This window comes from Haliaeetus albicilla, chromosome 1, assembly GCF_947461875.1.
Source record: "Haliaeetus albicilla chromosome 1, bHalAlb1.1, whole genome shotgun sequence".
NCBI lineage: Eukaryota > Metazoa > Chordata > Aves > Accipitriformes > Accipitridae > Haliaeetus > Haliaeetus albicilla.
Genome location: NC_091483.1, coordinates 20,810,006 through 20,823,601, shown reverse-complemented (window position 1 = coordinate 20,823,601; position 13,596 = coordinate 20,810,006). Strand labels below are relative to the sequence as shown.

At 44.2% G+C, this 13,596-nt stretch overlaps 1 protein-coding gene across 2 annotated transcripts in view; it reads left to right on the top strand.

The window, feature by feature from the left end:
• The window catches only part of ARHGAP24 (Rho GTPase activating protein 24), a 278,923-nt gene that overhangs the window by 47,289 nt on the left and 218,038 nt on the right, over positions 1-13,596 (top strand). Inside the window, exon 1 of one of the 2 annotated variants that reach the window (XM_069781428.1) lies at positions 4,163-4,423. The exons of the other annotated variant lie outside the window; for it this stretch is intronic. The gene's annotated coding sequence lies outside the window, so the exon portion shown is untranslated. Of the gene's footprint in view, positions 1-4,162; positions 4,424-13,596 lie in introns of those variants that run through there. 2 annotated transcript variants of the gene reach the window in all.

The window sequence follows — 13,596 nt, the reverse complement described above, 5'->3', positions numbered from 1 at the left end:
AACAGAAACTGCAGTAGATGGCTTCTGGGTTTAGTTACATTGAAAGAAGTGGTGGGTTTTCCTGCTTGCTCATACATTTGTCCACTTTGCTCACCAGACTGCAGTGATGCCTGCAGAGAAGCCCTCTTCCAAAGTCTGTGTGTGTGTATATACACACATGAACACATAAAGGAAGAGCGAGTCTCCTGTATATACTCTATGAATCCACAAGCTGTGCAAACCCACTCTTGCTAGACTGGAAAATGCCTGCAAAATAAGTCTGACTTACTGAATGAAATTTTTTTTTTTTGCTGTTTGGGTTCCTGCAGGTCAGAACTCTTCAGCATATATCTTCAGGTGTTAACAGCCACACAGTTAACTTTAGCAGTAGATTTAAAACAAATAACATGTTATGCCTTCTGCACTGACCAGGTGAGAAGGTGAGGTTCTGCATAGAGCAACAAAGTCAATTTGCCCCTTCCACTGGTATGAAAAGCTTTAAGGGCAAGAGGCTTAGTAGTGGACTGTAAGTAGTTCAGTGGTGGTAGTAATTACAGATCCATTTCTACATAAGATGAGCAAGGAAGAGGGAACTTGACTAAGGTACTCTGTGACCCCCAACTAAGTGACCCCACTTGCCAAAGGAGCACGTTTGCCCAGAGGGGCAGAATTACCTTTGGGACTGCCTGCACTTGGCCATGGGTATTCCATGCCTGAGCAGGCCCAAACTGTCCCATGCAAATGCAGATTTTATCCTCCCTGTTTCTTTGATTGCTTGGTAAAGTGTCTCTGGTTTGTCCCATTAGATGTTTTGGAAAAAAAACCAATGTGTTTTTCTTCCAGAGGGAAAGATTCAAAGTCGTAGTTCCCTGCCATGCAACGGTTAAGTCTTTTGAAGTGTCTTGGTCTGCTCAGGTTTGATATCCAAGGAGTTAGATAGGAGCAGTCTTGGTATGGAAAACTAGCTGGGTACCCACCAGCACCAAAACAGGCTTTTCTTAGCCTTAATTGTGTATTGTATGGAGTTGGATAAATTGTTTCCAGTTTTAGACCTGTTTCTCCTGGCCCTTCCCTACTGTAGCTAATGAACGACTGGATATTGATGATGTACACATAGAAAAGGCAACTCAGGCTGAAGGATTTCAATGTGTCTTACAAATGAGCCCATAAAGCTGCAAATATGAATTGTTTTACGTTCTGAAACTCAGTTTTAGAAGGGTATCAGCTAGCAAACCATAATGGCTGCAGAAAGAACAGCAGCAAAGGGCCACCAATAAGCAAAGTAAGGAAGGAAATCTGACTACAAAGGGTGTCCTCAATGTTATTGTCGTAATTATGTATTAATAGCCAGACTTCAAATGTGCAGTTCTTCAAGGATGTGAGTGGCTTTGCAGCTCAGTTTTTGAAAGCACCTGCATTGCGGGCACAAGGCTGTGAGCTTTCTGCTGTGCGCAAACAGGTCTGGCGCAGGACCAGGGGGTCTGCGTGTACCCACTGCTACACTCAGCAGTTCCAGTCTGCCCTGCAGCTTGCTTCCTGTGTGTCTCCGTGCTTAGGAAGTACATTATGCTGCTCTCCTTTCTCTCTGGTAGCTGGAAATTTCCCTGGGGTTACTTCTCTCTGAAGAGAACAGTACAGTAACAGAAGAGTAATTTCCTATAATTTAAACAAGAGGTCTTGTGTGTTAATATGGCTGTTGTTCAAATAAAGGCGCAGAGCTGCAGAGACGAAAGTTACAGAAGTGCCTGAGTTAAGTTTTTATATAATGTCGATTACTGTGATGCATAAAGTGAGGTTCCCATGTGTACAGGCACCTCATCAGAGCAGGCATGGTCCTTGATGGTGGAAGGCTTTCCAGCCCATTAAAAATGTTTTTTCTAGTATGTCATTCTGGCTGTTCTCCCTGGGAGCCTGCATTTGGCAGCTAACCAAACCGAAGGCCAGCACAGGTATCCCGCTGTGCATATGTTTAATTCTGTCCTCCTCTTCACCATCTAAAGTTTGTGCATGTTTACCTTCTCTTCCTGAGCAGCCATGTATCTGTATACCCTGTTTACTCTTTGAAAAAAAACACCTTACACTTGCATAGTGTTGGCAAGACTCAGTGGTTTCTTCAGACTGGTGTGGTTGTTGGGACAAGCTACATTTTGGTGGGGCAGCATGCTGTCCCTGATGCTGAGGACCTCTGTTGGCCTCATCTCTGAATTTGGCAGCAGGATGATAGGAGTGGCTTTGCTCTGCCTTCTCCTTATTTTGTCTCTGTGGACTTCTTTTCCAGGGGTAGGAGCAGGGACCAGTCCTCGTACTGAGCGGCTTGCTTAGTTCTCTCTTCTGGCTGGCTAACTCATGACAAGCTGGGAAGGTGATGAAAGCGTCTTGGGTATTCCCCTTCATTCATGCACTGATATCTTGGCTGGCTGCTGCAGGTCTCAATCCTTCTTGCAGCATTAGTGAGAGGCAGAGTTCAGAGATTTGCTTCAGTATGGATAACCAAGCAGCTGAATGATTATTTTTTTCTGTTAAAAGTAGAAGCTGCTCCAGTGCAGTGGTATCTCATTATCACTGCTGCCAGCTGTAACATGTCATATGTTACAGTATGTAAATGTTCTTCAGACCTCATCTATTGAAAAACTTCACAGATCTGAGTAATTTGTTAGAAAACTGATTGCTTTCAAAAGGCTGTAACTAATTCTTGTAGTACTCAGCATTTTTTAGTGCTGTCACATTGGGTGGAGCTGGAACCAGCAAACGCAGAAGTGTGAGAAAACGGGTCATGGGAGGGAAGTCGGTGGGAGTGTGTCTAGGTCTGTCCAAGCTGCACACTCATCAGATGCTGAGATTCTGGGTCATGCAAAACGCTTTTCCAGCTCCTACATATTTGCCAGCTCCAGTCATTAGAGGAACAACACGTGCCTGTTATGTGTCGTTGAAAACGGGCTGGGTTTTGTCGTTAGTGTGTACAGCACGCAGAACCCTGCTTGGGCTTGAAAGCGTAATGTTGTGCTGTTTTCCACTACTATTGGTAGTAATTTTTCCTTATGATCTCGTTGTGGTATAGTATTAGAAATTGCTTTTTGTCTCCTGATGGGGATCTGGAAGAGGAGACCAGTGACACAGAGCAATTAGGATTTTCCGAGAGAGGTTGCGTTTCCACATAAAACCAGTGCTGTGGGGTCTGGTGTGCCGGACTGAGGTGGTGGGAGGGAGGACGGAGGTTCCACATCATTCATTCTCTCTCTGAATATGGGGAAAAGAAGAGCGCAGCCTCACGCTCGCTGAGTCACCTGGGAGCAGACGACAGTCGTGCCATTCAGAGAGGGAACGGCAACTCCCGAAACCTAATTACAGCTGCAGTTTCCATCATAATTCCCATTCTGATTTCTGCTGTGCGGCCGAGTCGGAGCTGGGCCTGTGGAGAAGCTACGCAGCGCTCCTCGTACGGGTCCCACGGAGACCTCCGCCGGGTCCACGCAAGGTAAAATCCGTAGTCCTCCTTAAACAGACCACCGCACTAAGTCGCAGAGATGGAGGCTGCTGGAAGTCGGTGCGTCCGGACCCCTCAGAGCGTCTGCGGTTGACTCAAGAGGCATCCCGGGCACAAACAGAAAAGGGGAGGAGGGGCGGCAGAAAATCGGCGTGGGGTCAGGGGGTGTCCCTCCGTCAGCCGGCGGCCGGCTCCTCGGTGCGCGGCGGGAGCGGCGGCACCCCTCGTCCCGAGGGCACGAGCGCGTTGCCGCCGCCCGCCCAACGGCTGCGGCGGGCGGCAGGGGCGCGCGCGGCCGCGCTGTGAGAAGCCCCAGTGCGCAGCGCCGGTTGCGTCGCGTGTCCGTCGTCCTCCCCCCCCCGCCCCGGGCCAGCGCGGGCCCGGCGCCGTCGCACGGCAGCAGCAAGTGCGCGGAAACAGTTAACGGAGGGTCCGGTCGCTGGGATTTCCAGAGACGTCTGGGAGGGGAGCCGGATTCCTCCCCGGCGCAACGGCCGCGCCGCTGGCGCGCTCCAGAGCTGCCAGCTGCCAATGAAATCTGAAACCCGGGCTGCGTCTGAGGGCTGGCCCTGGGAGGCCGTTCCAGCCTCTCGTCCCGTATATTTACACATCCATGCACACAGAGCCGCTCTTTCTAACTTCTTGGGCTGCTCCTCGCGCGGCGGCCGGGGCTCCCGCGGGCGCGCGGTGGGAGCGCGGGGCTCCCGCGTGGCGGCGGCGGCGGCCCTGCGCGTGCGTGCGCGCACCGGTCGGCGGAGCGGTTGAGGGAGGGGGGAAGGAGAAGAAACTTCTGAGGGCAGTCAAGCTGAAACAAGCTGTCACTGTTTCCGAATTCGTCCTGAGAAGCCACCGCGTTTATGGGCGAGCGTATTGACCCTGCTCGCGGAAGGTAGGAGGTCCTGGTCGGGGGCAGTTTTGGAGCTCTGGCTGGATTGGGCCAGCGCTGCGGCTAAAACCAGGGTAGGTAGCATTGGTGCGATTTTTATCTCGGTGACAAAACCGTGTGGTCTTGTAGGACAAACAGTTGCTGCAGACCGGGAAGCGGTGGCGGCAGCTGTCTGTCTGCCGGCGGTTCTTGTCGGCCGGGGTGTGCGCGGGGGTGCCAGCGCCCGTTGTTGGGGGCTGTTCTTTCTTAACGACGTTCAGTGCTTCGTAACGGGGTTCCTTTTTGTTGGTTTCAGGGGTACAAGCAGAGTGTGTGTCATCTGACTACTTGTTGGATTAAGTATAGGTAAAAGCCCTTTGTGCTTTCTGCAATCTCCATGTTAATGTTCATCTTTGGGTTTGTGATGGTTGTCTTGAAATCTTCCTCCTTCTGCACAAGTATCTGTAGCAGGCTTTCAGAGGAATGGTCCTCACTGGGACAGACTTTACCATAAGGACTTTGATTGTCATCACGAAAAGAGTTAGGGAATCTTCAGTGGATTTTTAGAGCTACTGAGTGGATTTCTTTTTAAGATAAGGGAGTAATTGTCTTCTCTTTCTTTTCCTCCATTGGACTTGTACGGAATTTTTCTCTCTCTAGCTTTCTTAGCAGTACCATGCATGTATGTTGTCAGTTTGGGGGTTTTCTTCTTTCAGCAGAGTAGCAAATAATTCATGTTTGATGACATTTTTACAACAGATGACTGGAAATAAACAGCAGGGTTTTTTTAGATAGGCACCTGTGTCCTGTATAGGTAGAAATAAGAAACCAAATTAATTCCCTGGGTAGCATAGTGACTTCATAATGCTGAATTTGTCTAATATTAATCTGAATTCTGTTTGGCTGTGTTAAGTAGCATGGTCGCTGGGAGAGAGCAATAACACTTTATTAGATCAGCGGGTGTTAAGATGCTGTTAGGTTAAGTTTTTCTGTTGCAGAGTAGTTCTGTACCTGGAAGGTGACAATAACTTCTGTACATTCAGGGGAAAAAGATTCCCTGTGAAGTAACAATTAAGGGAGGGGGTTTTATCAATACAAGGGGCAAAGCATCTTGTCCTAGCTAAAAATCATTTAAGTGGCATCTCATACTCACAGACGGCATGCAGAGTTACAAGGAGAGGTAGAGAGAAGGAAGGACTGAGAGTCAAGTGCTTTTTTGCAGTCCCATGAAAATTTTCATGTTGTGGCAGGTTTTGTTATTGCAAAGGGCATCTTCTAGTATGTGATACAGTGACTTGTGTTAAAAATAAATGTGCTTAGAACTCATGTTTCTTTGTGCATGGTGTCTAAAGTTATTTGTCTGCCTTTTCTTTGATTGTTGTCCTGTCTATCAGCTACTTTTTACTTCTCTTTCTCTTTACTTGGCTTTCATTCTTTAATTAAATTAGATAGGTTTAGTTTGGAATAAATAGTGTCGTGTGTGTCCCCCCCCTCCCAAAAAAAAAAAGCATCCCACAGTAAGTAAAAAATGTAAAGCCATGTAAAAATACAGCTAACAACATGATTCTGAGTGGAAGGCATGACTTCTTTGCACTGTATGGCAATGCGCTTCTGGGCGCAAGTGAGAGGGAGGCTGTGGGTTATTCCTTTAAGACATGTGCCTCTCCTGTGTTTGCAGGCTGGTGTGTGAAGATCCCTTTTATTAGTGGTCCTATAGCTAGGTTCAGTTTTCTGAAGTGGTGTTTAGAAATGAAGTCTAGAAATGAAGATCCCTTAAAGGAAATTGCCTCACAATTAATAGTTTGAACTGCTGTTAAGGTCATGTCTTCAGGATTGAGCTCCATGTGCAGCTATAGCACACAGGCATCTCTCAGGACCTTTTAATTTCTCTCTGCTTGATTGAATATCTGATTTTTTTTAAACACACCAGGTGGAGAAAAAAAAAGGGGGGAGGGAGTTGAAATTCACATGGGTAGTTCAAAGTGATTTGCATCCTGTTACTTTTAGCTGTCTTCTCTGCAGGCTGTTTGGTGTCTATTGTGACCTGATGGCCTTTGGAAGTATGCTTTATTTCTGGAGCTATTACTTACTTACAGGCTTTACCTATATTGGGCAGAGGGAGTGCCTGACGTGATTTTTTTTTTTTAAATAACCTCCTGGAACAGAGTGCAACACTTTATCGTATTGAGGTGGCATTTGTGTTGTGAACTGTCTTGCGGGTGAATGAACTAACTGTATGTTAGCTTTCAGCCAGGAAGAAAAAGAAAAGGTTGTCTTCTCTTGGCATTTTAAAACAAGAAAAACACTGAAGGAGAATATCTGATATAGGTTTTCTTTGTTCACTGTCTGGCACTTGGCTTTCTGTAATGTTGAGGACTCCAGGTGAGACAAGTGGCTGATATTGTTGGACGATAAGGAAACACACAGCTTTTTGTGAAATGTGTTGCTCCACTGCCAGTCTTGGGAGGAACAGAAACTTAAAAAGACAGTAGAGGCCAAATTTCCAGTTTAGATTCTCTTCCTGCATGTAAGACTGCAGATTTGGTTTATGTTAGTTTCTATTATCATGCTAAAAGCAAGGATTTCAAGTTAGAGTTGTTTTTTATTGCCTTTGCCTGCATTTATTTAGAAAACTTTGATTAGTTTGCCTTTTTTTTAATTGGGGGAGAAAAGGTGGCTCAGTTCTATAGCACTCAAAAGGGTATGAAAATACTAGACTTCTCAAAGATGGACGTACTTTAGCTTCATCAGCACAGCAGATGTCAACAAGCCCTGTAATGAGACAGATAAAGACTCTTCTTCTGCAGAGATATAATCAAATGGTGCTGAAATGCCAGCCTTATAGCAGCGGGGAGGGCACGCAGCCTTTGGTGGCAGTGGTACCGTCGGAGCCAGGAGAGGCTGCCTTGCCAGGGCACTGTGCGTGAGCTCCCAGAACCAGCTGGATGGTGTTAGGAAGCAGCTTGCTTTGGTCCCTGCGGTGTCCCAACCTCAGTAGGACAGCCAGCAGCTGATGCCTCCCAAGCCTCATAGTTTTGTCATCTTTGCTTTCAATAGGTACCCCCAGGATATGCCAGCAAGCCAGCTGTGGCAGCCAGTCTGTAGGTGGCTGATCTTGGTGTGAGGAGATGCATGCTGAGAAACTTCTTCCTATTCTACAGCTTCTTGTACATTTCCTGACTATTCCCTTCTACTTCACCATTTTGCCAGTTACATTTGGGTGATCAAAGTGTGGATGGTAAGGACTGCAGTGAGGGTGTAAATTTAATTGATTGTGAATCCAAAATGAACCAAAAGGGTCCTTGATTAGCTCCCATTATAAGCTAGATAATTTATTTTTTAAAAATATCCTGTTTTGCTAACAAAAAGTCAGTTGATAGACTTTCAGTGCTCTGCAATATAGTCTGTTGGTGTAATTATCATCAGTCTGAAATTACGTGCTTTAGTGCTTGTTTTATTTGACTGTCTTTACCAGCTTTGTTAGTTCTGGTTCTTATTAGCTCTTTGTATGTTTAATAGCCCTCTCTATCCAAATTTCTGCTCCCTCTAGAGTTACTATCTTATTCTTTAACTTCTCTTTGTAAAAGTGGAAAATAGAGTTCCTTCATTATGTACTCCAATTCTTTAGTTATTCCAGCCTTTTTTAAATGGTTTGCAGTTTTCCCAAATGCTTCTAGATGTTTGAATACCAGTGCTGGAGGTAATACTTAGGGTGCACTCCTGTGAAATCCAGAGGCACAATGACCTTTATACTTTCTTTTTCCTTGTTGAATGGTCTTGTGATGATATTAGAGATGGGGCTGTTGTGTTGAACAGGGACCTCAGTTTTACCTTCTGGAGGATCCTCTCAGGTACTGTCAGTTCTTCACAACTTGCACGTTTGCTGAGTGAGAACACACAGGCTGGTGCACAGACGACTGGCTGTCAGTCACCTTTCCTCTTTGTAATTAACATCTTCCTTGGTACTTGTCACCTGCACAGTTTTTCAGTTATGATCTTTTTTTTTCTTTTTTCTTCCAAGTCATTGGCTAAACTGCAAAATAAGATAGTTCCCCTGAGATTAGAAACCACCTGCAGTATGATGCTTTTTTTGTCTATGGTCATGGTTTTTGACTTATCTGTTAACTGTTTGAATTTATTTTATCTGCCTGGTTCAGCTCTTGTTTCATTGCACTTTCCTAATGAAAATGTCATGCTCCACCAAGCCAGAGGCCTTGAAGGAGCACACGAGCTCAGTGCTTTTAATTTTAACAAACTTCTGTTGTTTACTGTTGTACTAGTTTGGAGCTCTATGGCTCAATGAGACTAACTTAAGCAGCACGTGTTGAATTCCTTGGCAATGTTTATATAGTTTCTTGTCATGAAATACCTTTCATTTTCCTATATTTAGTTCTGTGCAATTTTGTATAATAGCAATTACAATTAGTAGCTCTTTAGTGAAGACATTTTTCATGTCTGTTACTTCCAAGAAGTAACTGTTCCATCCAAGAAGTAACTGGTGTGTTCCTGTCATCTTTTTCCCACATCTGCCTTTGCTTTTAGAGCAGCTTAAATTTTAACTAGACTGGTGTTCTTGGCCTGCCAAATTGAACAATCATGAAGTGTTATAAAAGGTAAAATGCAAAAACCCAGCAATTTGCCTGTATCTGGGAGGGAGTAAGATCCCTCTAGGTGTCGCTAATTGGGAGAACCAAACATTCTTTTTCCCGGATTAGTGTGGTCTGGGCCAAAATGTGTTGGCTATTTCCATATTTTGAGCTATTTCCCTGTTTTGCAAGGCGGTAAAGTGCTCCTTCAGTAGGCAGAGAAAGTAGCCTTCCAGTTAATCCTTATTCAAATGACCCAACCTCAGCTCCAGCGGCAGCATCCTAGATTTCCCATAAGCTGCCTTTCTAGCTGTTTCTTTAACCTCCTCCAGCTACCACATCCTCTGTTGTGAGAAGAAAAATGTGAAGAAGGATAGTGGTGACACCAAGGGAGTCCCTTACTGCCCAAAAGTGCTAGTCATTTGCAGCTTAAGCTGGAAAAGGTTTTTAAAAGGGCAACAAGAACGGTCAAGGACACAGCACAGCTTCTGTCCAAGAAACAGCGCATCAGGAAGGACCTTTTCAGCCGGGAGATGAGATGACTGAGAAAACTGCATTAAGGAGTGGCATGGAAAGGGTGAGCAGATGCCAATTCTTCCCTTATTTTCTAGCACAAGAATCCCAGGGTGTATTCAGGGGTGACAGTGGCAAGCTCAAAACAAATGAAAGAAGGTAGTACTGTGCACAAGATGTAAATAAGGTGCACAAGTCCTTGCCAGAAAATGTTGTGGTTAGTAAAGGGAAAACCCAGGTTTAAGGGGTAGCTAGCCGAAAGTATTGTTGCATGCTTGTCTTAGTTATCCTGCTTGTCCCTGAGGTTTTACTTTAGTCACAGTTGGAGACAGGATGCTGGGCTGGGTGGACTTTTTCCATCCCATTGTAGCCATCCATTTGTTCAGTTTTGACCCTCTTTTGTTTGGATGTTACTTATGCAGGGAAAAAAACCCATCTGATACTCTGTTTGTGGCTTGATGGAAAGGAGCTGAATGACCACAGCAGACCGCTGCTATACGTGAAGTCTTGCCATCTTCATTTGGAAATGTGTAGACATAAGGAAGGATAAGAGCTGGTGTTGCAAAGCAAGTTGCAATGAATCTTTGTGCTTTTGATTTTTAAAGATCACAACCTTGTTTCCAAGTAGTGCTGTGGGGGTGTGTGGCACAATCTTACAGGATGAGTATTTAGAAAATGAATTGCAAGAGTGGATCACATGAATTAAAGTGGAGCAGACCCCCTGAGCATGCTGGAGCTTACTCAAGTAGGGAGTCTTTCTCTAAATACCTTGCTTGACATCCGGCACTGTAGAGGTGGAAAAAGAAGAAGCTGAAGTGCTACCATGCTCCAGCAATCCCAGTGTGCTAAATGACTGTTTAGCTAACGGGAGAGCACTACAGTCAAGGGTGACTTGAAGTATGCTTAAGGCCCCTCTTGGGTTGCTTGAGAAAGAAAAATGATGCAGAGGCTGCAGACAATTAGCTTTGCTTCTCATTTTTTAAATCCTACTCTGTGCATCAGCTGGATGTGGTGACTGCCCCCAATGCCCCAAATGGTCAATATTTCTTTCAGTATTTTTGGGGAAAAAAAAAGTTTCAGTAAATCCCTAAACCTTGAGGAACTCTGCATTCTACAGTAGCTCCAAGATCTCATTGCTACCATGGCCATGTGTATTTAGAACTGGCTACTTCAATTTACTTGATTATTACTGTAATGGAGTGCCAGTCATATTCACCTTACCTACTTGGGCTTGGACTGGGAAATAAGAATTTCAGTTATCAATGTATAACACAGAGCACGATAAAACTCATTCTTAACACTTGCTGTTGGACCATAACAGATCGCTGTAATTCTAAGACAAGTATGTGAACACAGACATGTATCTAGGAGATGAAGACAGACTTCTGGAAATCTATTTATTTAGTGATATCATTGCCTAATTATCAAAGTATTGTCTTGGAAAGTGTGCTGAGTAATTTTGGGTCTTAGTGTTGTTAAATGTGAGATAACAATGAAGGAAAAAGCTGTGCTGTACATCTGCTTATAATTATAAACTACCTACTATGGTATTTTGATCGTCCACAAGAAGTCAGAGCAAGCAGCCTACTTGCTGTATAAGCTTTTATACAGTGGAGTCTCTAGACACTTCCTTCAAGGGTTTGGGTTTCTGGTTGTTTTCTCTGTGTGTATGTTTGTGTGTCTCTGTGGTGGGCTTGTGTTGAACTTCTAGCTCTTATCCATGATTGAGATCAAAATTGCATGTCAGATGCATGGATAGTGACTGTGACTACTAAGTGGTCTTGCAAAACACAAAACAAGAAATCTTGGATGCTAGAAAGAAATCTTACCTCTGGCAGTTGCAGTATTTGTGCAGCTGTTCCCACAGATGTTTCTTTTTTCTTCTCTTTTTTTTTTTTTAATTTCTCCTAAGAAGCAAGCAAACTGAGGGAGAAATGTTAAAGGGCCTGCCTGGAGAAAGAGAAAACTTGCAATGCCTTTTAGCTTGGAGATAGTGATGTACCTTGTTTTAAAAGGACTGTGAATTCTTACTTGATGTTTGCAAGTATAAAGCCTGCTTAGGCTCTGTATTCAGTAGAGGTAAATGGAAGTGTCCTAAAATGTGAGCTTTGCAAATGGGCTTTGAGAGTCAGAATCTGACTGTAGTAATTGGGGATCATAATAGCATTGCTGGAACCCAAATTGATTTGATCTCAGTAACTTCAATGTGAAATTTCCTGAGTTTAGAAGTGAATAGGAAAAGTCCTGGTCAGAAAGGTTGTTCTGACAGAGCTCTGCAGTGTGGCTAAAAATGAAGTTTCAGAATGAAAGCATAGTAGCAACCCCTTCCTCCCCCCAGTCAATAACTGGTTTCAAGATGTAGACTAATTTTGTTCATATGTATTGCAAAATATCATTCAGCATCCACTGTAAGACAGGTTTATTCACTGCTTTTTAAAAAAGCAAATACAATTCCATTATATGGCAGTGGGAAGTCTTGAAGGTGCCATTTTAAATACAGTTCAAGTAAAAATGATTCAAAAGTCAATAAATTAATTGGAATGTAAAACATTATTAACATTTGATGCATGATACTGAACCCCCTTATTCTCCTAGGAGAATACAGGGCTCAAACTGGAGTCAGTTAACTTTATCCTCCAGAAATGTACAATAAATGTATAATAAATGATATTTGTATAGAGATCTATGTCTTGATGCCAGCAGGCTTTCTTAGGTTGCTTTTTCTCTCAGGGGACACAACTAAGTAAGCAGCAAGAAGCTGTAAGAAGGCACATTGTAAGTAGTGTTTTTGAGTATTGAAAACTTACAAAAAACACTATCTGTCCATAAGCAAAAGAGACCTGGTGCTTTTGGGTTGTTTAGTTTTCCATGTAACCTGGTATGTGTGTAATGTCTGCTGCCTAGACTTAACCAGCCGTGCTTCAGTCCTCTTTCTTAAGAGAAAATCAGACCTGGCTTTCTGTATTCTAGTGAAAATGAGAAAGCAGCCTTAACCTCTGCGCATAAATATGTCAGATGGGTAGACATCAAGGAGGGAGCAGAACTGTTGTGGGTGATAATGCAGGAGTAAATTGGTGTAATCTGTCCATGAGTGTGCTGGGATGAAAAAAATTTCTAACAAGAGTCAGGAGTTCCTGGGTGGCCTTGGGACTGCTAGGTTGGGGGTAAGGGGAAATGCTAAAATACCTGGTTTGATGGTGCTTTTTCACTTTCTGAAAGTAACTGTGTTGCTGGCTCCCATGAGGCTTCAGAAGCTGGGCTTAATGAATAAGGAGGTCCTTTCCTGTCCTGCCTGTTTGTCACATGTGGACAGTTGTGAAAGAATAGCCTAGTCCTAACCATAGTAATATTTTACATGTATTATAAAATGTGCCAGGGCAAAAATGTAATCAACAGCAAATCAACATGCTCGCAGTAGGGCCCTTCTTATTTTCACTGTGATGATTCTATCCTGTAATGAGCTGGCTGTTAATTAATTTCTGGTAACTGTACTGATTTTGAAGAATTTACTAGGCTTTGGTATTGATGTTCTAAACAGTTCTGGTCACTTGCCATGATGATTTGACTCCTGATTTAGTCAGCTGTTACTGGTAGGCTTTACCACATTTAGAAGTGGTTGTTGACTCTGCCCTTTGCAGTGGTCTGTGGGTCTTTGTATGGGAGTAGCCTTGTTAGTCCCTTCAAATGCTGCCTTCTGCCAGGCATAAGGGGAGAGGGAAGCTTCTGTGAAGGAGCAGGGGGCAGCTGCGATGATGACTCTGTAAATTGGGGAGCTTGGCACAGTTTCGTATGCACAGCACTTAAAGTATCTTGCAGTTGGCTGTTGAGTCCTCTCCTGTTTAATAGGTGCTGAATTTCCATGTGTACCTCTTGTGCTCCTGCTGTCAGCCTGGGCTCACAAAGCTCACAGTGCTCTTGGCTGACAGCAGGAGAGGACTAAGGCAGCCAGTTGAGTGTGCACCACATGGCACATTCAGTATCAAGACTATTTATCACATAACAAGATTAAGCTATTGGGCAGCACTGGCATACAATGCAGGCTCACACAGCTCCCAATACCTTTCCTTGGCAACGGGAAAAGTGCAGAACAGGAGTTTGGCATAGGGGTGATCCTCTGCTAGCATTAGAAATAAAATCCTAAATGCTGAGACTGCCTTCAGACGTTTGCA